At 40.6% G+C, this 25,476-nt stretch overlaps 1 protein-coding gene across 11 annotated transcripts in view; it reads left to right on the top strand.

Annotated features, from left to right (window-relative positions):
• Nucleotides 1-15,179: 15,179 nt before the first annotated feature.
• The window catches only part of RNF111 (ring finger protein 111), an 84,049-nt gene continuing 73,752 nt past the window's right edge, over nt 15,180-25,476 (top strand). For 3 of the 11 annotated variants that reach the window (XM_084872223.1, XM_084872220.1, XM_084872216.1), the window contains exon 1: nt 15,180-15,349. The gene's annotated coding sequence lies outside the window, so the exon portion shown is untranslated. Of the gene's footprint in view, nt 15,641-15,714; nt 15,893-15,973; nt 15,993-25,476 lie in introns of those variants that run through there. The other 8 variants (XM_084872214.1, XM_084872213.1, XM_084872222.1 and 5 more) reach the window with 6 other exon arrangements.

Here is a 25,476-nt window from a genome sequence, read left to right as displayed (position 1 = left end):
GGCGCGGGGCGGCGAGTCGGCGCTCGCCCGGCTCCGCCTCGCCGGCCGCGGCCACCTGGGCGGGACGTCCCTTTGCGTGAGTGGGGACGTCGGGCCGGTCCGACCGCACCTACGCCCGCCTCGCCGCGGCTCCCCCGCAGCTGCCTCAGCCATTCTCTGGCAGCGGCTCCGATCTTGAGCAACAGCAGTGAGTGAGGCGCTGCGCGGCGTAGATAGTTCGCGCGTTACTTCACACAGACCCGGGGGCGTGTGCGCGCTCAGCCTCCTCCAGGGAGATAGACTTTATCAGTTCCGCTGAATGATGGGGAAAATGTGCCCTGGCCGGTTGCTCGGTGGTCAGAGAGTCCGTCCCCCAGGGGACGAACCCACGGGTGGCGCATTCGAGTCCTGCCTGATCTAGAGCACGTAGGACCAGGGCGCGTGGGGGAGGCAACTAACCAAGCCACCATGTGTCACTCTCACGTCGGATGCTTCTCTCTCTCCCTCTTCCTCTAACCTCTCCCCTCTCTCTCTCTGTCTCCTTTCTCGTCTCTCTCCTTTCTCTTCTCTCCCACCCGCTTCCACTCTTTCTAAAAAAAAAAAAAAAAAAAAATGTGGCTTGTGTGCACTAGTGAACTAGCTTCCCCAGTTCCAAAAGGCTGAAAAGAAACCTTAGGGTGGTTATATATAATAATAAAAGCTTAATATGCAAATAGACCTAGGGGTATGACCACTCTATGACACGCACTGGTACCAGGCCAGCCAACCAGTTAAGGCAGGTATATGAGGTTGGTCACGGCCATGGCCCAATGATGGACCTGCAGAGGGAGGCCCAGGCCACTGGCCAGCAGGGTGATCAATGGGGGGAGAGGGGAGGGAAGGGAAGGGGAGGACTGGCAGCCTGTGGTGGGTGGGCAGGGCCTTTCCTCTGCAGAGTAGGGGGGGCGGTGCGGGTAGATGGCAGGGCTTGGGACTGTGAGAGGGCACAGGCCAGGCTGAGGGATCCCCCCCTACCCCACCCCCCCTCCCCCCCAGTGCACAAATTGTCATGCACTGGGCCTCTCTAGTCAGTGTTTCCCAAACTTTTGACATGTGTGTACCCCTTCTATTGTTTCCATAACGCTGAGTACCCCTCGTACTCATGAGAACGTAGAATTAGGCACAGCTAAGCACAGTGCAGTGCATATCCCCACCAAACTCTTCCCATACCCCTGGGGGTACTTGTATCACAGTTTGGGAAACACTGGTCTATATTAATAAAAGAGAGATGCAAATTGACCATATATTCATGACATTTATCAGCCAATCAGGAGTGAGTATGCAAATCAACCCAACAACAACAAAAAACTGGTGGGTTAATTTGAATACACAGAAGTGGAGCTGCCAGGGGTGGGACACTTGCTGTGGGGATGACGCAGGTGTTCCACACACACACACACACACACACACACACACACACCGCCACTGCAGGCCTCTGGGCAGTGTGGGGTGGAGGAAAGGCAGGCAAACGAGGTGCCGGCAGCCAGGGGAAGGAAGGCATCAGGCCTCTAGTAAGAACATAAAAAGCATAAAAGGGTTATAAGAAAATTAAGGGCTGGCTGGTGTGAATTGCTCCACCAACTGTCTCAGGGAATGCATGCCTCCACCCCAAGGAGGCGTAGTTTATTCTACAGCTGCCCTGCTCACTGAAGAACAGGACCACGTTCCTGTGTGCTGGCTCAGTTTGCCATCCTCTTTGGCAGACCTGATGGCTCAAAATGAGGAAGTTATTGTTGGTGTGTGCTGTGTTCACTGTTTTGCCCTCCCAAAGTTTGGAATCCCAAGAACAACCATCATCTTCTTACAGGCCACTGGCCTATGCAAGTGGGTACTTATTTGTAACTTTAGCCAGTATTATTAATCACCAAAGCATAAGCATTTATAGAATGAAACTAGAAATTCCATAAACAGTATACTGGCACTTTCCTGGTTTTATAAAATTTAAATTGCTGAGTCTCACTTTAGAATGCTTTTTCTGATTAACTAATTAGATCAAAATAATAGAAACTGGACATCATAACCTGAGGTAGTTTTTTGAAGTTTATACTGCACTTTGACATACAACTCACTTAATCCTTCCGGACTCTGTGAGGTCAAGTTCTGTGAAGCTCAGAGAGATTAAATAGCTTGTTCACGTAGCTGGTATGTAGCCAAACTGGTGTTCAAATCCGGTTCTCTTGATTGCAAATCTAGCTTTGTCTCAACTACAACATTATTCACAGTCATAGAATTTTAGAATTCAAAGGATCTTCAGAAATTTTCTCACCCAATACTTTTAAAAAAAAAATTAAGATTTTAATAAATTAATCTAGGGACCCACAACTTGTCACTAAATCTCATATCATTTATCTTATTTCAGTGTCTTTTCCACTGAGCCATGGTCCTACCACCTATGGAGCTTGTAAAGAAAGGTTATAAAAAGCTAATGTTGCCCTAGCTTGTTGATAAGAGTGTTGGCTTGGGGACTGATGCGTCCCAGGTTTGATTCCAGTCAAGGGCATATGATTCTCTCTCATCATTGATGTTTCTATTTCTCTTTCTCCCCCTTCCTCTCTGGAATCAATAAAAATATATTTTTTAAAAGCTAATGTTATATTTAAAGTGAATGAGTTTTTGTTTCTCTAAAAATAATCTACTAATGGAATTACATCAAAATGAAGATCTGTGCCTTCTGATCTGGTGCGCTGACAAAGAACTCATCACCTACCAAAAATGCCAAGAATGTTTACCCTGAATCTCATGAGCAAATAGTCAGACAAGTCCAATCGTAGAACATTCTACAAAATAACTGCTCTGGATTCTTTAAAAATAAAAAAGTGTTAAAGAACAAAAATTCAATCAAGTAATTGAAGATCTGATTGGCTTTATTGTTCGATCACAAATCTGGCAGCATCCCATCTAGCACGTAGAAACTGTGCAAATGGAAGGATTTTGTAGGCAGAAACAGGGTGAAACTAGAAAGCTATTAGCAGAAGAAAAGAAAGGATTGTTTCCGGAAGATTGCCTTCCCCAGAGGTGGCTTTATCAAACAGATTACCTCAGCTTCCTTGAGGGATGAAAAGAGCCCATATGACAGATTACCTCATTGCCACTGAGCAGAAAATCCAGATTTACCAATTAAGATTACATTCCCAGAGAAGGTTGAAACTGCAATTAGGTCAGGTATCAAGCCTAGGTTTGCACTTTAGCATAAGTGACTCCATTTTGGACCTGGGTTTTGCAGATTTAAGTCATTTTTCTTGGACAAATACCCAGGAGTGTGAATGCTTTGTGAAAAACAAAAGTTTAATATCCCTAATATAAAAAGAGGGATATTAAATAGAGGAGAAAAAGTGGCATGTATATTTTATTTTTTAATAAACTGCCAAACTTTCCCAGTGTGGCTGTACCATTTTATATTCCCAGTAGCAATTTCTAAGCTATCAGGCTTTGCTACATTCTAACCAGCAGTTGGTATTGTCTATTTTTAAAATTTTAGCTGTCTTAACAGGTATGTTATGGTATCTCATCAAAAGTTGGGATTTTTTTTGTTTGTTTTTTTAGAGAGAGAAAGGGAGGGAAGGAGGAAGGGGGGGAGAGAGAGAAAGAGAGAGAGAGAGAGAGAGTCATAGATGTAAAAGAGAAACATGGGTCTGCTGCTTCATCTACTGAGGATGTGCCCTGACAGGGGAATTGAACCAACTGAGCCATTGAGCCTTACTGGCCAGCTCAAAAAAAAAATTTTTTTAATGTCTTTTTATTGCTTTCAGGGAGGACGGGAGAGGGAGAAAGAGAAAAATCATTGATTGCCTTCCTCCTGCACACCTTCTACTGGGATTGAGGCACAACCTGGGCATGTGCCCTGACCAGGAATCAAACTGGAAACCACTTGATCCATGGGTGGAGGCTCAACCACTGAATCACTCCAGCTGGGCAAGGATTTCTTAATCTATGTTTATAGGGCATTAATTTTTCTCTTCTTTTAGATGTATTTTTATTTATTTCAGAGAGGAAGGGAGAGAAAGAGAGAGAGAGAGAGAGAGAGAGAGAGAGAGAGAGGGAGAGAGAGAACAAGAGAGAGAGAGGAACATCATGCCCCCTACTGGGGATCAAGCCCGAAACCCAGGCATGTGCCCTTGATCAGAATTGAACCTGACACCCGTCAGTCTGCTGACCATCACTCTATCCACTGAGCCAAACGGGTTAGGGCTAATTTTTCTTCACTTGTAATATTTTTAAATGATTTTTTTTTGTCAGAGTAATGCTGCCCCAAGAAAAGGATTTGGGAAGTGCAGCTGCCTCCTGCACACCCCCTTCTGGGGTGTGCCCGCAACCAAGGCACAGGCCCTAACTGGGACCGAACCCCAGACCCTTCAGTCCGCTCTATCCACTGAGCCAAATCATCAGGGCAATAAAAATATATTTTAAAAAATAAGTAAATATAATAAAATATTTATTTTATTTACTTTAAAGTGGCACTTGTAGCAAGGGATTGATGACTACTTCAAATTTTAAAGTGCAGTCATAATTTCAGATTTTTAGATTGTATCTCTAAGCTCCTTTTTTTTATTGCTTTACATAAACCAAAAGTGAAGCAATGGGAAATATTCTTTCTTTAACAACAAAAATATTTTTAATGTGAAACTTCTTCTGTTTGTATATTCCTTGTTTTAACACTTACTATGACCATATGCAATTATACTGAAACTTTCTCAGCTATAATTTTCTTATTTACAATGTAAATAAAGTCTACTTCACTTAACCATCATTTTACCTCTTAGATGAAGATACATGGTTGATTATTTCTACTAACTTGCTATGAGATATTGGACAAGTTACTCTAGTGGAAAAATAGGATGACTGAACTACATTCTTGAGATACTATACAATGCTTAACTGAGTTATTCAATAAGTATCCATACAAAGATGAGTAAAGCAAAGGACTGGTCCTTCAGAAAATCACTGTAGTGTAAGAAACAGAAAGATAAGTGGATTAACTAAATAAAATATGGTATGTGCTCTAATAGAGATTATAAACATAATTTTATTGATACAGAGGAGAGAAATGGGCTCTAATTGCATACCCAGGGGAAGATTCAGTGGTGAATAAATTAACTTTCTTTGTTTCCTGTTTTAGGGGAAAAGGCATTTGTCTTTCACTACTGGGCAGGGGTTGGGGGTCGGGGAGGGGTGAGGGAGCAGGGGCAGACTAGAAGATATCAATGGGGAATTAAAGGGGACATATGCAATACTCTCAACAATAAAGATTTTCAAAAAAACAGTATGATGTTAGCTGTAGATGTTTTATAGATGCTTTTGTTTTAGATTGAGGAAGAGTTGTTTTTTGTTTTTGTTTTTGTTTTTTTTGCCATTCTTAGTTTTCTGTGAGTTATCATGAGTGGATGCTGAATTTTGTCAAATGATTTCTCAATCTATTGAGATAATCTTATAATTTTTCTTTTTTAATATAATAATATGGTGAATTACATTGATTACTTGTTTGTTTTTGTTGCTTCTCATCAACAAAAACAAACAAGTAATCAATGTAATTAATTTTTTCCATTGTTTTTCAGAGAGTGGAAGGGAGGGAGGGGAAGAGAGAGAGAGAGGATGAAATTCTGGTGTGAGAGAGACACATTGATTGGTTGCCTCCTGCACTGGGGGTGGGGAGTGCGGGTGGGGAGTGAACCGACAATCCAGGTATGTGCCCTTGATCAGGAATTGAATCCAAGAGCCTTCGGTGCCATAGTCCGATGCTCCAATCATTGAGCCACACCAGCCAGGGCAACTACTTTTGATTATTAGCTCAACCATGTATACCTGTAATAAAACACACCTGGTCATGATGTATTACACATCTTTATATATCACTAGATTTGACTTATTAAAATTTTGTTAAAGGTAGTTGCATCTATGTTCACGAGCGATATTGGTCCATATTTTCTTTTTAATTTCTTTGGTTTTGGTTTTACTGAGAGGAAGAGAGAGAGAGAGAGAAACATCAATGATGAGAATCATTGATTGGCTGCCTCATGCACACCTCCTGCTGGGGGTGAAGCTTCATACCTAGGCATGTGCCTTTACTGGGAATCAAACCTGGGACCTCTTGGTTCATAGCCACACAGGGCAAGAATGCCTTCTTTTTTTATAGCTGCATAGTTTTCCATTGTGTAAATGTACTATGCCTTTTTTTATCCACTCATCTGCTGATGGGTACTCGGACTGTTTCCAAATCTTTACTATTATAAATAATGCCACTGTAAGCATAGGAATGCATATATTCTTTCTGATTAGTGTTTCTGAATTTTAGGATATATCCCAGAAGTGGGATTGCTGGGTCAAAAGGCAGTTCCATTGTTAATTTTTTGAGGAGACTCCATACTTTTTTCCACAGTGACTGCACCAGTCTGCATTTCCACCAACAGTGCTCAAAAATAAATTTATTGACTTTTAGAGAGAAAGAGACAGAGAAAAGCATTGGTTTGTTATTCTAACTATTCATGCATTCATTGGTCACTTCCTTTATGTGCTCTGATTGGGATTGAAACCACAACCTTGACCTAATGGAATGATGCTCTAACCAGCTGAGCTCACCAGCCAAAGCCAGCAACACAATATTTTAAATTGAAGTATAATTGACATATAACATCATATTCATTTCAGGAATACTTTTGTCCGAGGTATGTATGTCAAATCTTTTAACATATATATGCTTTTATTGATTTCAGAGAAGAAGGGAGAGGGAGATAGAAGATTCAATGATCAGCTGCCTCCTTCACACCCTCCACTGGGGATTGAACCTGCAACCCAGGCATGTGCCCTTGGCCGGAATCGAACCGGACCCTTCAGTCCATAGAACAATGCTCTATCCATTGAGCCAAACCAGCTAGGACAAATCATAATTTTAATTTATAGGTATTCCTTTTTGCTTTTTTCATGGATTTAAAATATTTTTTCCTGTTTGCTAAATTATCTCTACTCTTTATAGTAATTTTAAAATGTTCATCTTTGTCTCTTTCACATTACAGGTTTTCCTCAAATATCTGACATATCTCTTTAGTCAATAAGTATTTTTATTTTTAAACAGACTGGCTTTTTAAAAATTTATTTCATAAAGGTAGAGAGAGGAATAGAGAGATAGAAACATCAATGATGAGAGATTGATTGGCTGCCTCCTGCGCACCCCACACTGGGAATCAAGCCCACAACCTGGGCACATGCCTGATCGGGAATTGAACCATGACCTCCTGGTTCATAGGCCAATGGTTAAACACTGAGCCACACCAGCCAGGCTCAATAAATATTTATAAATGAAATAATATAAAACTAAATGTAAAGTCTGTGTAAAAGGGTGTAGGCAGGTGGAGCCTATAAGTATTCAAATATGAAATTTTTAGTGTAGGTTGTCACACCAGCTGCTCTAGTCTGGAAAACTAGTTCAGTGTTTCTTTTCAGAACTCCCTGGCCTTGTCTGTAGCCCAGGACTTCAAAGCCTATTTGTCATATGTTCTTTACATGCTAAAGACAGGTATGCAGAGGTCTGACCATGCCACATATAGACTTACAGTTGCACAAATCTCTTCCTTTTTTATTTCTACATCAGAGGCCTGGTGCATGAAATTCGTGCATGGGGTGGTGGTCCCCTTCGCTCAGTCTCATCCCTCTCCACTCTGGGACCCTTCAGGGGATGTTCTAAACTGGCAGTCGGACATTCCTCTCACAATCCTGGACCGCTGGCTCCTAACTGCTCACCTGCCTGCTTGCCTGGTTGCCCCTTACTGCCTCTGTGTGCCAACCTAATCGCCCCCAACTGCCCCCCTCTGCCGGCCTGGTTGCCCCCAGATGATCCCCCACCAGCCTAGACTCCCCTCATTGCCCCCCCGCCGGCCTAATCACTCCCAACTGTCCCCCTGCCAGCCAGGTCGCCCCTAACTGTCCCCCCCCCATGATGACCTGGTCACCCCTCACAGCCTTCCCTCCCCACTGGCCTGGTCACACCATGTAACCTGCTGTTCAGTTGTTTGATCATTGCTCACCAACCCTCCTGCCAGCCTGGTTGTAACGCCATCTTGTGAGGGTGTGATGGTCAATTTGCATATTACTTCTTTACTACATAGGATTTTTTTTCTTGGCCTTCCTTGTCTTTGGTCCAAGTTCCTAGACTTTGGGGCATATTCCATAAGGCCTATGGACTCCTTCATTGGTACAGCCCTTTTGGTAGTTTTTTTTTTTTTTTACTCTGCAACAACAATCATTAGTTCTCTATCTGATTTCTATCTTTCAGATATTTGGTGGAATAATTCCCTTGTTGACGATATCCCATTTTCTTGTTGTTTTGCGTTTGTACCTTTTTTTATTCTTTTATCATTTGTTGCAGTGACTTTGGGGATGATAAACATATATGACCAGACTGCTGTCTTCTCCCAGATGGGAACATTTAGTGGAATACTTTTTAAAGAATATTAAATGTGCATATTTGAAAAAATAATGCTAGAACTTTAGATGTTCTGAAACACTAACCTAATGTTGAGAGGTTTAAGTAATTTTGATTCAGTAGGTGGCACTCTTTCCTAGTTTAACTCAGTCCTAAATTAGTGTTTGATTGATTCACGGTAGAAAGGCTTTGTTTATTCATATAACCCAAATAAATAAGGTTTCAGAGTTTGGTCATCATCAACTTTGACCTATTTATATTTTTAGTACTTAAAAATTTGCCCTAGTTGGTTAGAGCATTATCTCGATACATCAAGCTGCGGGTTTGATCTCCAGTCAGGTCACATATTAAAAGCAACCAATTACTGCATCTATAAGTGGCACAAACAATCAATGTTTCTCTCTCTCTCTCTCTCTCTTTCTCTCTCTCTATCTCTTTTTCTCTCTCATTTTCTCTCTCTCAAATCAATAAATACAAAATTAAAAAAACCAATTTGAGCATATTTTAAAATAAAGATATTAAATTAAAATCTCTAAATAATCTCTACAAATTTCTGAAACAGTAATACAATAGTGACTTATGCTCTCTCAAGAGTTAAAAATAATTAAAGTTTTACCAGAAGCCCTGAGTAAAAAGCATTCATAGTCGAGTTATTAAATATTTTTTTAAGTTTTTTTTTATAAATATATTTTATTGATTTTTTTACAGAGAAGAAGAGAGAGGGATAGAGAGTTAGAAACATCGATGAGAGAGAATCATTGATCAGCTGCCTCTTGCACACCCCCTACTGGGGATGTGTCCGCAACCAAGGTACATGCCCTTGACCAGAATCCAACCTGGGACCCTTCACTCCTCAGGCCAACGCTCTATCCGCTGAGCCAAACTGGTTTTGGTGAGTTATTAAATATTTTTAAAATATCCTTTTATGACGGGCAATTTAATTTTATTCCTTTTTTTCTTCTTCCATAACCTTACATCTAAATATTCCCCAAATAGCCAAGACCAGTTTGGCTCAGTGGATAGAGCATCGGTCTGCGGGCTGAAAGGTCCCAGGTTTGATTCTGGTCAAGGGCATGTACATTGGTTGCGGGCACATCCCTGGTGGGGGGTATGCAGGAGGCAGCTGGTCGATGTTTCTCTCTCATAGACGTTTCTAGCTCTCTATCCCTCTCCCTTCCTCTCTGTGGAAAATCACTAAAATATTTTTTTTAAAAAAAATAATAAAAATAAATAAATAAATATTCCCCAAATATATCAGTATTTTATTTATTAAAATATTTTCATTGATTTCAGAGAAAGGAAGGGAGAAGCGAGAGATAGAAACACCAATGTTGAGAAAGAATCATTGATCAGCTGCCCCCTGCACGCCCCCTACTGGGGATCGAGCCCATAACCCGGGCATGCCCTTGACTGGAATCGAACCTGGACAATGCTCTATCCATTGAGCCAAACCAGCTAGGGCTCAGTATTTTAAATGTACTTTGAAATCTATAAACTAAACAAAGCACAGTATCTGTTTGCAACTCTGTAACGCAAAATTATCATCAAGATACATTTTAGGCAATTAGAGAAATACTAATATAATTTAGAGAAACAATTAATATTTTGGGAACCTTTACATGATTTATAAATAACAAACAAGTACATAGAAATCCCTCTACTTCATGTTATGAATTTGCAAATAATTTACCAATATGTGAATCACAATTAAAATTGTAATATTCAGCCGGGACTGGTTTGGCTCAATGGATGGAGCGTTGGCTTGGGGACTGAAGGGTCCCCGGTTTGATTCCGGTCAAGGGCATGTACCTTGGTTGCGGGCATATCCCCAGTAGGGGGTGTGCAGGAGGCAGCAGATCGATGACTCTCTCTCATCGATGTTTCTGACTCTATCTCTCTCCCTTCCTCTCTGTATAAAATCAATAAAATATATTAAAAAAAATAAAATTGTAATATTCACAAGGTTTGCATTGAGCCCACAACCCAGGCATGTACCCTAACCAGGAATTAAACCTTGTCCTCTCGGTTCATAGGCACAACCGCTGAGCCACACCAGTCAGGCCTCTGCTATATTCTGCTAGTGGTTAAGGTTGACTTGGGGATGGTATGTTGATAGTGTTGGGAGCAGAAGCATAGAAATCAGGAAACTATTGTATGTAATTCAGGTGAAAGGTATCTCCCAGCTGAATAATTTATCCTTGTTCCCCTCAATGCAACCTTGTAGCACCTGTTTTCTCAGTCTCACACCTTTTCTGCACTGGGCTTCCTGCCTTTGATTTGTTGCTCATCTAATATCCACCCTGCCATCATGTTAGTGACTGTTCTGATTTTTTTCAATCCCTCTCTTCTAATTACTTTCCAACCAGCCATGTCAAAAACCAGTATCTTAGTCAATGGCCTTACCTCACGCTTCACAGAGAAATCAAGGTCATTGATTTAGCAAGGCCTCAATATTCCCTCTGAAGCTAATAAACTTAATTCATTTGTTTGAATTAAATCACTTCCAAGTCAGCATCACGTGTTTCTATGAAAGGACTTTCCTTCTGTCCAAGGCTAATTCTTCCATCTGAGCTTTGAATCCCATTCCCTCTGCCTCCATTGAGCACTCCTTTATTTCCACTATTTTTCACCTCTTTCTTTTTCTGCTAGCTCTTTTCCCTTCAGCATAACTTGTTTGACTCCATAGACTTCTAGATATGTATCTATCTTTCTTTTTACATTTACTACCAGTTTCATTGAAAAATATATTGTTTTTTTAAAATCTAATTTCATTGTTCATTCCTTTCTATTTTTAAAAAAAATACATTTTATTGATTTTTTACACAGAAAGGAATTGAGAGGGATAGAGAGTTAGAAACGTCGATGAGAGAGAAACATCGACTAGATGCCTGCAACCAAGGTATGTGCCCTTGACCGGAATTGAACCCGGGACCCTTCAGTCCGCAGGCCAATGCTCTATCCACTGAGTCAAACCGGTTTCGGCTCATTCCTTTCTAAACCAGATTCCTCAATTGGAATGTTATTGGTATTTTGGACCGGGCCGGACTATTCTTTCTTGTGGAGGCTGTTCTGTTCACTGTAGGATGGTTAGCAGCATCTCGGCCTTTATCCACTAGATGCCAGTAGCATCTCCCCAGTTGTAACAACACAAAATACCTCCAGACATTGTCAAATAACCCCTGCGGGTCAAAGTCGACCCCATATAAGAGCCTTTAGCATTTGCTAAAGCTGCTCTTACTCACAGATCTTATTGCCAAACTAACAGACATTTCATATTCTTGATTACCCATTTTGATACTGAAACTTTTTCTTACTTGTCCTGTTACCTACCTCTCTAGTTTCCTTTTCTCCTTTGCTCTGGCCCATCAGTATCTTTTTGGAACTTTGTTTCATTCTTCAACTCTTAAAATATCACACATCCCCAGTTGTCTGTCTCTTCTCACTTGCGCTCTGGGTGAACTCATTCAAAATTTTTGTGTCAGCTATTACATTTAAGTTAATGAGTCCAAATCTCTGCCTTCAGTCCAGATCTCTCTTATGAGCTCCAGACCCATATATCCAACAGTTTACTGGAATCTCCACTTTAGGTAAATGCTAGGCACCTCAAACGCAACTTGCCCAATAAAGAAGTAATCATTTCCTTTCTTTCAACTTCCTCCCTCATGCTGCCCTAACCAAAAGTCCCAAACCAAAAAAGTTGGGTTTTGCAAAATATCTTTTTTTCTTGAATGGCACCAACACCCCCTATATCCAATTAGTTATTCAATTTTCTTATCTTTGGAATCCATCCCTTCTCATTTCTATTCTTGCTCCTCTACATTCCACCCTCCGTTTTGCTTATATTACATAATGGGATCTCTAATAATCAAATCTGATTGTTAGTTTCCTGATTGGTCTCAGTATAAAATAGGCCAAACTCCTTATCCTAGCAAAAGCAACCTTACTTAATGCTTTCTGTCTACTTTTCTTCCCTTGTTTCTTGATAATTTCCCTGCATGACACGTTCAGTAGCTTCCAGTAGAGCGTTTGCTTCATGCTGTTTCAAGTACAGGATTCCGTACCTTAGCATGTGCTGATACTACTGTCTGGAATACCCTCTCCTTTTGCTTTATTTAACTGTGTTTGTTAATGTTGCTAAATTTAGTTTAAATATCACCTACTCTTGGCTTGACTACAGTATTCCATCTTTGTGTTCTCAGCACACTAGTACACCATCCTGCCCCTCCCACATTATAGAGTAAATAATGAATTTGCTTTCTTCGTCTCATAAAGCACTGCCAGTAAGGCAATGATTATATATTTAGTACTCACAGTGCCCAACACAACATCTAGCACCTTGTAACTATTTGATAAGTGTTTGTTAAACAAATGAATACTAAAGACACTTGAGATATTTGAGATTTTCAATATTTTAGATATTTCAGAGATTTATAGATTGATTAGAGATAGGGAATGAGGAAGAGGGAGTAGTCAAAGATGACCTTTAGGTTTCTAGTTAGATAACTTGGTCCTATTGACTGAGGCAGGACAGACTGAGTTGAATTGGGTGTAAATACAATCCCTCCTTCCCTCCTTCCCTCCCTCTCCTCTTCCCCCCAAAGACTGAGATGAATTGGGTATAAATACAACCTCTTCCTCACTCTCTCCCTTCCTCCCTCCCTCCCTTCCTTCCTTCTTTCCAGACATTATGGGTTAGAGATGCCTGGCAGGATTAAAGTGGAAGTGACATATATTGTATAATATGAGCCAATAGATATATAATGTGAGCTACAAAAGTAATTTCTAGTATTTGTGTATATATATATATATATATATATATATATATATATATATATATAATTGATTTTTTATAGAGAGGAAGGGAGAGATATAGAAAGCCAGAAACGTCGATGAGAAAGAAACATCGACCTGCTGCCTCTTGCATATCCCCTACTGGGGATGTACCCACAACCCAGGTACATGCCCTTGACCAGAATCGAACCTGGGACCTTTCAGTCCGCAGACCTATGCTCTACCACTGAGCCAAACCGGTTTTGGCTATAAGTATATTTTTTGTTTATTTATATTTTTATTTTTGTTAATCCTCATATGAGGATTTTTTTTTTTTCTATTGCTTTTCAGAGATAGTGGAAGTGAGGGAGGAGAGAGAGAATCATCATGTGATTGCCTCGCTCACACACCCCCACTCAGGGGAGAGAGCAAACCTGAAACTTGGAATAGAACTGTATGTATGTGTGTTTGGGAGTGGGGTGGGGGGAATAACCAATGAGACACTGGCCAAGGCTCTACTAGCAATATTTTAAAAAGTAAAAGAAATAGTTAAAATTAATTTTAATAGTATATATATATATGTTTTTTTAAAGTATATTTTATTGATATTTTACAGAGAGGGAGGAAGAGGAATAGAGAGTTACATTGATGAGAGAGAATCATCGATCAGCTGCCTCTTGCACACCCTCTACTGGAATCGAACGGGAATCGAATGTGGGACCTTTTAGTCCACAGGTCGATGCTCTATCCACTGAGCCAAACTGGTTTCGGCTTAATAGTATATTTTATTTAACATTTTACCTCAAGCTTTCTCAACTGTATTATTAATATTTGGGGCTGGGCAATACTTTGTTGTGTTGTGGAGGGCTGTCATGAGCATTGTAAGATGTTTAGCAACATCCTTGGCCTCTTTGTTAGTAAATGCCAGTAGCTACACACACCCTGATCCAAACTGTGACAACCAAAATATCTGTAGAATTTACTGAATGTCCTGAGGCAGGGGGATGGGGGAGCAAAATCATCCCTGCTTGAGAACCTTTTGAGATAAATAATGTTTTTTTAAAAAAATATATTTTATTGATTTTGTACAGAGAGGAAGGGAGACAGAGAGCCAGAAACATCGATGAGAGAGTCATCGATCAGCTGCCTCTTGCACACCCCCTACTGGGGATATGCCTGCAGCCAAGGTACATGCCCTTGACCGGAATTGAACCCGGGTCCCTTCAGTCCCCAAGCCAATGCTCTATCCATTGAGCCAAACCGGTCTCGGCTGAGATAAATAATGTTATGTCTATTTATTGGGAAGGATACAGATCTTTTATTCTAGATATGCTTTTATTTTTTTAAACATATAATCGACATTTTATTTATTTTAAACAGATTTATAAACATGTAATATATCAGACAGCTAGTTGGCATCACTGGGATTTGAAAAGAAGTTTGATCCTGAAGCCTACATCCTCCTAATATACATAATGAAGCATTTGCTATCTACTGATCTTTAGAAAATAACTACGAAGGAGTGTATGATTGTACAGCCAGCTCCCAGGATATCTATGACTGCTTCTGATCTGATCTGGATGCAAATTCGTCTTAATAGTGAGGTGCCACGATCTTTGTCATTAGCGGGTGTAACGGGTTATCATTTGTTGTGAAAGACACTAAAACTAAACCCTATTTTTTTTTTGTTGTTAAACCCTATTTTTTTTAATTGTGCCGTAAATATGGTCAATAATTCCGTGGTCAGTTGTCATTTTTAGTTACGAAAAACCACCTACGATGGAGTCAGTATGTTGCTTAGGCATTGCACAAGTACCAAGGAAAATGAACTAGTAGTGTAAGGAGCTTTCCGACACCGCTCGGCTTCAGGGACAGACTGGTAAAGCAAGTACAAAGGGGAGGGCCGGGTAGGCAGGGGCGGGACCAGGAGAACCCAGACTCTGAGCATGCGCAGAAACAAACCGAAGCTAAGAGAGGCGTGAAGGCTACAACGACCTCACTTTCCGAACTGTCGTAAAGCCGCGGAGTGTCGCGCTCGTCGGGCAGAGGAGGGATTGGTAAGGCGGCGGCGGCGGCGGCAGCGGCGGCGGCGGCAGCGGCAGTAGCAGCAGAACAGCAGCAGTGGTGGCGGTGGCGGCGAGGTGTGAGGTCGGTGCAGCCTAGAAACGCCCACAGCTTGTGCGAAGGAGTTCCCGTGGGTCCCCATTAGGCACTCTGAACCCGGACTGGGTGAGCTGGGCCGAACCAGGCGTTGCCGCTCGTCCAGTTTTGGTGGCGGTGACAGACGCTGCTCCTGACCATAGGGGCCTATTTAAGGCCGAGATCTGAATCGCAGATCGCTGGACTCTCGACCTAGCCGCCTCCGCCCGGGTATCCCCCGTCTTCCTTCCCGGGCCGGCGGTCCCAGGGACCCTGGGAAGAGGGTGGCTAATGACTAAGGTGAGGGGCCCGGGGGGAGGGGATCCGCGGAGGCCGCGCGTGCGCAGCGGGGGAGGGGCCGGCCCGGAGGGGAGAAAGAGGAAGGGCTGCGGCCGCGGAAGGCTGGGGTCGGCGGCCGGCCGGCTTGCGGCTGGCTGGCTGGCTGGCTGGCGGCGTCGAGACTTGGGGGTCCGGGTCTCCCTGTAGATTTGTGTTGGAGCGGGGCGTTCTGTCTGCAGACACACCCACACCCCGCACAGCGAGGAAGTGTGGGTGAGGGGGTTTCTTCTTCTCTGACTCTCCCTGGAGTCTCAGGATGGGGGCTGTGGACCCCGGCGTGGGAGCGCGATGTGACAATGGAGGGATGAGGAAGGTAACCCGCACCCGGGCTGTCGGAGGGCGCCGAGTCGGCCCTGGCGGTTGGGGAGTTGCCTTCTTCTGGATCAAGGAAACGCCGTCCGCGGGGCCGCAGAAATACAGACGCGTCCGATTTTGTAGAGAGTTGGCTTGTTCATGAAAAGAAGAAAAAAAAAAAGGAGAAGCTTGATATTTTTGTTGTCCTTAGATAATTTGTCAGTGGCATTTGCCATAGTGGAAGTAGCTGCTCTCTGTTGCAGAAATGGAAGGTTTTTCACCATAGTCGTTAAGTAGGTTACAGTAAACCTTTACGGATACTTTTTAACGCGTCTTAAGTTTTAACGTTTAAAAACATACCAGGAAGTGTAGGGTATTCATTGACTGTGTTTTCCTGTTCCTAGTGTGGAGTGACTTAGTTGTATTTTATGCTCTCCTGTTTCTTGATTTATATATGCAGTATGAATTGAGGACCCTGAAGGGTTAAAGATGCCAGCTGACATAGACTTTATAGTTCCTGTCCTTTATGAATTTGTCAATCCAAACTTTATTCCATTGGTACTATATGTCTAATTTTCTTGTGTTAGGGAACTCTGAAACCAAAAAAGAACAGACTGGGGAAAATAGTTTCATTTTCTTTCCCATTTTTGTTTGTCATTGCTCTTTCAAATAATAGAAGGTAATGTCATTATTACATAGGAGTCCTATAATAATGGTTTTAACTTAGCTTTATTAGGGTAATCTACATTTTGATAGTTTGTTACTGTATTTTTTAGAAAAAAATTTCATATATTTATAAACCATGTTGTTTTCCCATACTAAACAGTAGTTGTTTTTTGTTGGACAAAACAGGTGAGAAAGGAGCCCTTTTACTCTAAAAATAATTTTAAATCTTTTTTTTTTTTTTAAAGCCTTGAATTATTTTACTTTAGTTTGTTTCTTGTCATTTAACCTTGGACAAATGACATCTCTCTTCTGCTTGTTTTGTTTGTTATCTAAGATTTAATAGTTTTTAAAGAACTAGTGAGGGTATTTGTGAATTTGTCTGATAAGTATTGTATGAAAAACTACTAAAATCTCTCCCTGTTCTTCAGAGCTGCTATATCTTATGTGTGTGGATTCTTCTATCACTTTTTTCCTTTTGTTCGGTGTCTTTTGGTCACTTTCATGTTAGATCTTTCACTAGACCTGGTTTTTAAAGAAAGATATAATCAAAATTCCATTTTGGTGAAAAATACATTATGGTGGAGCTTATATCTTAACAGATTTCACTGCAGTACTTTATTTCCATGGGTAATTGAAAAATATCTATACAGGTGTTTAAAATAAGAGATCAGCAACTTTACATGTGTAAAGCAAGGATTAGTCAATAAATATTCCTAAATAGTTATTTTGTACTTTAAAATGTGGAGTAAAAATAATTGAATTAAACAAGTTGGATTTTTAAATTTATTTTATTTTAAAAATATATTTTATTGATTTTTTTTTACAGAGAGGAAGGGAGAGGGTTAGAGAGTTAGAAACATTGATGAGAAAGAAACATCCATCAGCTGCCTCCTGCACACCCCTTACTGGAGATGTACCAGTAACCTAGGTACATCCCCTTGACTGGAATCGAACCTGAGACCCTTCAGTGTGCAGGCTGCGTTTTATTCATTGAGCCAAACTGGCCAAATCCGGTTGGATTTTTTTTTTTTTTTTTTAGATGTTTCTTTTATTATTTTGCCAAAGAAGTGTTTCTGTAACATGCTTTATTTAGAAAATAATTATATGTGCTGATGACATTTCCCCCCCTATGAGCCAGGACTACAAATAGGGGGGGGGGGGGATATGACAGTACTAAAAAATGATAGTAATTAAAGTATGTTATAACACAACATTAACATTTTATGCGGGAACATTATCTTATGAAAGAATGCTGGGCTAGCGACTGGAGATCCGGATTTAAGATCTAGCTTTGCTTGCTATTCATTAGATCTGTGACTTTATTGATAACCACTGTAGACTTCAGATCTCTCAACTGTTAAAGGACTAGTGTGGGATAGGTAAGTTTTGTCTAAGTCGCAAATTTAATGGTTTTTGGTATTCACTGTGATCCAGTCTCCAGAAAGAACGCTATACTGAGACTATGAATACATTCATGATACAAACTGGTACTGTATCTTAGGAAAAAACCTGGTGAGGAAGCCATGTTTATTTTTCTAGGTAATGCTTCTGTCACATTGTAGCTATTTCTCATGATTTAAGAGCTCTCATGTGATACTAAAAATGAAACTTTGTTTTAAATCCTGGTAATGCTTTTGAAATCATCCTGAATAATTTTTCTTTCAGGAAACTATGATCACAGTTCAGTAAAAGTCCAGTATTAAAATGGCATATACCTCTGTTCTTTCTTTCCTGTATGTCATAGATTCTTGGTAACAGCTGGCCCAGGTTTCTACAGATAATCGATTTAAACCATTACACAAGGAGTGAGCGACAAATGTTTAAAAACAAATACTACTGAGCTTACATTTTAGAATATATATTTTATTGATTTTTTACAGAGAGGAAGAGAGAGGGATAGAGAGTTAAAAACATCCCTGAGAGATAATCATTGACCAGCTGCCTCTTGCACACCCCCCACTGGGGATGTGCATTCAACCAAGGTACATGCCCTTGACCTGAATCGAACCTGGAACCTTTCAGTCCTCCGGCTCTGAAAGTGGCTCTATCCACTGAGCCAAACTGGTTTTGGCTGAGCTTACATTTTAAATAGAGGTACTTGCCTTATTACTTAGTCATTTGGTAAGTATTTATTGAATGCCTCATATTTTTGGCATTGTTCTTGGTCTTCAGTGAAGAAGGCACTTTGCTCTCATGGGGTTGACAATCTATGGGGGAAACATCTAATAAACAGAATAGTTTTAGCTGGACGGGTTTGGCTCAGTGGATAGAGCGTCGGCCTGCGGACTGAAAAGTCCCGGGTTCAATTCCGGTCAAGGGCATGTACCTTGGTTGCGGGCACATCCCAAGTGGGGGGTGTGCAAGAGGCAGCTGGTCGATGTTTCTCTCTCATCGACATTTCTAATTCTCTGTCCCTCTCAATTCCTCTCTTTCTAAAATCAATAAAATATATTAAAAAAAAAAAACCAAAAAAAACCAGAATAGTTTTAGGTAGTTGTGAGTGCCATAAATAAAATAGGACCATGTAATGGAGAATGAATGGAAGTGGAGCCCTACTATGGGTCGAGTGGTTAAAGAGGACCTCTCTCTTTAATATATATATATATATATATATATATATATATATATATATATATATATTATTGATTTTTTACAGAGAGGGAGGGAGAGGGATAGAGAGCTAGAAACATTGATGAGAGAGAAACATCAACTAGCTGCCTCCAGCACACCCCCTACCGGGGATGTGCCAGCAACCAATGTACATGCCCTTGACCGGAATTAAACCTGGGATCCTTCAGTCCACAGACCGACACTATCCACTGATCCAAACTGGTTTCAGTGAAGAGGGCCTCTTTTTATTTGATTTCTGATCAATGACTGGAAAGAATCAGCCATAGTGACAATCTGGAGGAAGAGTACTGTAGAGAAAGAACAGCAAATGCATTATATTGGGTTTGATTCTGGACAAGTGAAAACTGGTTTGTCTGTTAGGCTTTTTCATAATTGCTGAAAAACAATTTAAAAAAGAAGGTTGGAGATATTTTATGTGTAACAACTAAATGTAATATGTTGACCTTGTTTAAATCCTGACTCAAATCAATAAAAATATTTTTAAAACACTTCGAAAGAAACCTGAATGGGAATGAGTATTAGATGATATTAAGGAATTGCTAATTTTGTTAGGGATGATAATGGAATTATGTTTATGTAAGAATATACCCATATTTTTCAGAGATGGAAACTGAAGAATGAGGAGGACAAATAAGATGTCTGGTATTTGTTTAAAAATATTTCCAAGCTTAACTGGCATTGCTCAGTGGTTGATCTTACATCTGTGAACCAGGAGGTCACGGTCCATTTCTGGTCAAGGCACATACCTGAGTTGTTGGCTTGATCCCCAGTAGGGGGCATGCAGGAGGCAGCCCATCAATGATTCTCATCATTGGTGTTTCTATCTCTCTTCCTCTCCCTTCCTCTCTGAAGTCAATTAAAAAAAATTTTTTTTAAAAAATACTTCCAAGCAGACAAGGGGAAGAGAAGAGCTAAATGAAGCAAGTATGGTGTAATTTTGACATTTGTTGGGTTGGAGTATATAGGTATGTGGATATTAATAATATCCTCTGCTTTTGTGATTTTTGAAAATGTCTACGTTTAGCAATGTATTTAAAATAATTTATACCAGCATTTATTCAACAAATATGACTGCTATATTTCAGACACTGTGTCAGTGCTTGAGTTAAAACAAAGAGCCAGGACCTTTAGGCCTGCCTCTGAGGAGTTTCTGGTTTGCTGGAGGAAAGAAAAGCCCCTCAGTGTATACTGTTAGCATGAAATCATAGGTTTTTGTGGAGGTATACAGGATCAGCATCTTAGTGTTTATGTGGTTCCTCGAAAAGTCTTTCTCTTTATTTAGAAAATTAAAAATTTAAGAAATTCTATATGGAACTAGCTATATGCCAGTCTGAGTCACTGTTGTAGTCATTTCCCTTATTTGTTTGTACAATATAGGAAATCAGAATAAATTACTTCATTTCACTATTTCTTCATATCCCAATTTGCCTTTGTTAAAATTTATTTTGAAATAATTTCATAAGTACAGAAAAATATAAAATAGTACTGAAAACTCTTAAATACCCTGTACTCAGATTTACCAATTTTTAACACTTGTCACATTTGCTTTCTAATTCTCTTTTCTGACCATTTATCTCTAAACTAGAGGCCTGGTGCATGAAAATTCATGCCCTGGAATGGGGGGAGTCTCTCAGCTGGGCCTGTTCCCTTCTCCCTCAGTCCAGGAGCCCTCAGGGGCAGGAGGTGACACCTCTACTGCTGCCACTGCCAGCTGTGCAAGCCTTGGGTGATCCTTGGGGGCTGGGCAGCTGCCATCTGAGTCTTGTCTGCACCTCGGGCTGGCCCTGGGTGGCTGGGGAGCTTAGGAAATTGGGGGGCTACGGAGGCAGGCCTTGCCTTGTTTCTGCCGCCCAGCAGGGCTGAGGGGACTGGACGCTGCCATCTTGTGGGCTCTGCCATCTTTGAGGGCGGGAAGTCAATTAGCATATTCCCTCTTTATTAGATAGGACTAGTGGCCCAGTGCACAAAATTGGTGCACTTGTTGGGGGGATTCCCTCAGCCGAGCCTGTGCCCTTTTTAAAAAAATATTTTATTGATTTTAGAGAGGAAGGGAGAGGAACAGGTAGAAACATCAATGATGAGAGAGAATCATTGATTGGCTGCCTCCTGCATGCCCCTTACTGGGGATTGAGCCTGCAACCCAACCCAGGCATGTGCCCTTGGCTGAAATTGAACCTGGGATTGAAGGAGTCTGCAGGCTGACGTTCTATCCACTGAGCCAAACCAGCTAGGGCCCAGCTTGCGCCCTCTTGCAGTATTGTAGCTCTTGGGAGATGTTTGACGGCTAGCGGGCCTAAGCTGTCAGTCAGACATCCCAGGTGCTGCCACAGAAGGCGGGAGTTGTGAGTCTGGCTTCTAACGCACTGACCACCAGGGTGCAGCTCCTGTGTTGATCGTCAGCCCCCTGGTGGTCAGTGCATGTCCTAGTCACCAGTTGTTCCACAGTCTGGTCGATTTGCATATTAGCCTTTTATTATATAGGAATAATCACTGTATGTTGCATCCTCTTGCATTATTACAGTAGTTACTAAACTCAGGAAATTTAACATTGATAATATAAAACCTTTAATCCAGGGGTCCTCAAACTTTTTAAAGTGGGGGCCAGATCACGGTCCCTCAGAGAGCTGGAGGGCCGGACTATATGAACTACTAATTCCTACTGTAACACCTCGGCTGCGCTCACTGCCCAAAAAACCTGGCGGGCCGGATCAGACTCCTCTGCGGGCCGCATGTGGCCCGCGGGCCGTAGTTTGAAGACCCCTGATAATCTATAGACCCTATTCCAGTTTAGTCAGTTTGTCCCAATAATAGAATTAAAAAAGAAATGTTTTATTGATTTTTTACAGAGAGGAAGGAAGAGGGATAGATAGCTAGAAACATCGATGAGAGAGAATCATTGACCAGCTGCCTCCTGCACACCCCCTACTGGGATGTGCTCGCAACCAATGTACATGCCCTTGACCGAAATCGAACCTGGGACCTTTCAGTTCCCAGGCCAACACTCTATCCATTGAGCCAAACTGGTTTTGGCACCCCAACTTTAAAAAAATTTTTTTTAATTGAATTTCTTGGGTGTCATTGGTTAATAAAATTATATAGGTTTCAGGTATACAATTCTATAATACATCATCTGTATATTGAATTGTGTGTTCACCACTTCAAGTCAAGTCTCTTTCAGAAAGCAACTATTTTATTCTTTTCAAGTTCAGTGTTTCCCAAACTTTTGACATATGTTTACCCCTTCTATAATTTTCGTAACGCCGAGTACCCCTCGTACTCATGAGAATGTAGAATTAGGTGCAGCTAAGCACGGTGCAGTGCATATCCCCACCAAACTCTGGTGCAACGCGTACCCCCACCAAACTTCCTGTATCCCTGGGGGTATGCGTACCACACTTTGGGAAACACTGAAGTAAGTGATTGATTTGATCTTAATTGTGATAAAATGAAATAGAAAGAATAAAATAAAAGATTATCTTTACTTTGTGTATGTGTGGAGGTGTGTGTATAGGGGAGGGTTTAAACACTTGACTTAAAAAAAAAAAAAAGACTTAAGATTTATATATACTGCCGAAACCGGTTTGGCTCAGTGGATAGAGTGTCAGCCTGCGGATTTCGGTCAAAGCCATGCTCCTTGGTTGCAGGCACATCCCCAGTAGGGGGTGTGCAAGAGGCAGCTGATCGATGTCTCTCTCTCATCGATGTTTCTAACTCTCTATTCCTCTCTCTTCCTTTCTGTAAAAAAATCAATAAAATATATTTAAAAAAAGATTTATATACTTAAAACTTTTTAAGTTATAAGACCTTCTGGTCTGAAGGCAATTGTTTGTTTTTTTAATGAAAATGCTTATAATCCTATATAATAGAAGACTAATATGCAAATTGTTCCCTCCACTGGGATTTTGACCAGGGGGTGGGGCTGGCTGACCAACTGCTTGTGGATGAATTTGTGCACAAGTGGGGTCTGGTCGGCCTGCCCTGTTCGGGGCCAGTTGTGCCAAGCCAGCCTGGGGGAGAGGCCACAGGTGGTTGGTTGGCTGGCCCCCCATCACCCCCAACAGGGTGGTGGGGGCTAATCGGAGGCAGGGCTGGCCAGGGTGAGGGCCGGCCCTGCCCCCTGGTCAAAATCTCGGTTGAGGAGACAATTTGCATATTAGTCTTTTATTATATAGGATCTTGTCAAAGTTTACATACCGTCTCTCCTCTATGCATGAGTGTGTTCTTGGTCTATTTATCTTTTAAATCTAACATGTTTTTCCAGATAATATTTTGAATGATTTTTATTGTTGAACCAGTTAATCTGCAAATGGTTTAAAAAGTTGATTCGATAAGGCTTATACTGAAAAACAGCAGTCCTACTTCATTGCCCCCTAGTTCTACTTTCTAAGCAGAAACATTCAGCTTTTAAAATTTTTTTTCTGTATTTCCATATTTCTGAGTAGTATATGTCTAGCCACTTTTGATGTTTTTGTTTTTTAAAAATTATTTACTTTTTTTAAAGACATAAGTAATACATGTAAATATTACCAACTTCAGAAGGTATAAAGGGTGTACAAGGAAAAATAAGTAGTCTTGCTATCCCTGTCTTTCTACTATCCAGTCCTTTTTCTTGGAGATATATCTTCTTTTACTATTTTATATGTACAGCAGTTTTTAGTGGGCTGTCCAGATTCTTAGGGCGACTTCAAATGTTTCAGAAGGTCTGCTAGGTTGAAACTACTTAATAATACAGTAATACTAAGTTGTTCTTTGCTGCTTAACTATGTTGACATTTGCATCGATGGTGCAAATACAGTGGTGGTAAAACTGCTGGCCTGCAGTGTATATCAGGACAGTGGTAAAATTGTACTTGTAATCATTATATTCTTTTTTTAAAAAAATATATTTTATTGATTTCTTACAGAGAGGAAGGGAGAGAGATAGAGAGCTAGAAACGTCGATGAGAGAGAAACATCGACCAGCTGCCTCTTGCACACCCCCTACCGGGATGTGCCGGCAACCGCTATACATGCCCTTAACCGGAATCGAACCTGGGATCTTTCAGTCTGCAGACCGATGCTCTACCACTGAGCCAAACCGGTTTCGGCATAATCATTATATTGTTTACCTCCACACATTTACGGGGGGAAAAAGGTTTCATTTAAGAATGACCTTTAAGCAGTCAAACTTGTTAATTTGATTCATCTTGGCACTTTAATACATGCCTTTTTAATATTTCATGTGACAAAATAGGAAGACTGTTATAAAGTGCTATGGCTACATACCAAAGTATGATCCTTGTCTCGAAGAAAAATACTTGTGTGATTGACTTGTGAGCTGGGCTAGCAAACTAGTTGCTTTTTCATGAAACACTATTTTTACTTGAAAGAATGATAACTATAGTCATTTAAACGGGTATTTGTACATATTTTCTCAAAAACAAATGAAGTGAGCCTGTCACTTCAGGGAAAACAACTGACAATTTATTGCCAAGATAAAATTCAGGCTTTCAAGCAAAAATTAGAATTTTGGAAAACATATCTGCCACTATGAGCTTGGCAGCTTCTCAGCACCTTTCTGATGATAATGATGGTGATATTAAACAATGAGATTTTTTTTTTTTTTTTTTTTTTGCTATTGTATAATGAAATGTGTCCGTTTTTGGAAAGTTGTATATAACTTGGTGGGCCCACTTTTTTCAAATGACCAATGTATGATATTACAAAATTATTCTGTGGGTGAAAGGAAGATCTACTTAAGTAAATAGATTTTTAATGAATGGTATAAAACATTTCATTGATAAGGTTTCCGATTCCATATTTATAAAATTACACTTTGTTAAGATTTGACATAACGTCAAAGAAGAGTAATACGGTATCCACATTTATCTGAAAGGTTATTAAAAATATTCCTTCCTTTTTCAACTACATATTTGTATGGAGCTGGGTTTCCTTATTGGATTGAATACAGAAGCAGGTATAAGAATCCAGTTTTCTCTTAGTAAGTCAGACAATAAAGAGTAAAAATTTATAGCAGTGCCATGTTCTCAATCTTGGGGGAAAGTATATTTATAAATGTTACTTATATTAACATGTTTGGTTTACTGTAGCTGATTAATTTTCCTAATTTAAAAAAATATATATTTTTATTGATTTTTTACAGAGAGGAAGGGAGAGGGATACAGAGTTAGAAACATCGATGAGAGAGAATCATCTGTCAGCTGCCTC

The sequence above is a fragment of the Pipistrellus hanaki genome (assembly GCF_964339955.1).
Source record: "Pipistrellus hanaki genome assembly, chromosome: 1".
NCBI classification, from domain to species: Eukaryota; Metazoa; Chordata; class Mammalia; order Chiroptera; family Vespertilionidae; genus Pipistrellus; species Pipistrellus hanaki.
Note: the sequence above shows the minus strand (reverse complement) of the source record. Positions and strands in the feature narration are given on the sequence as shown.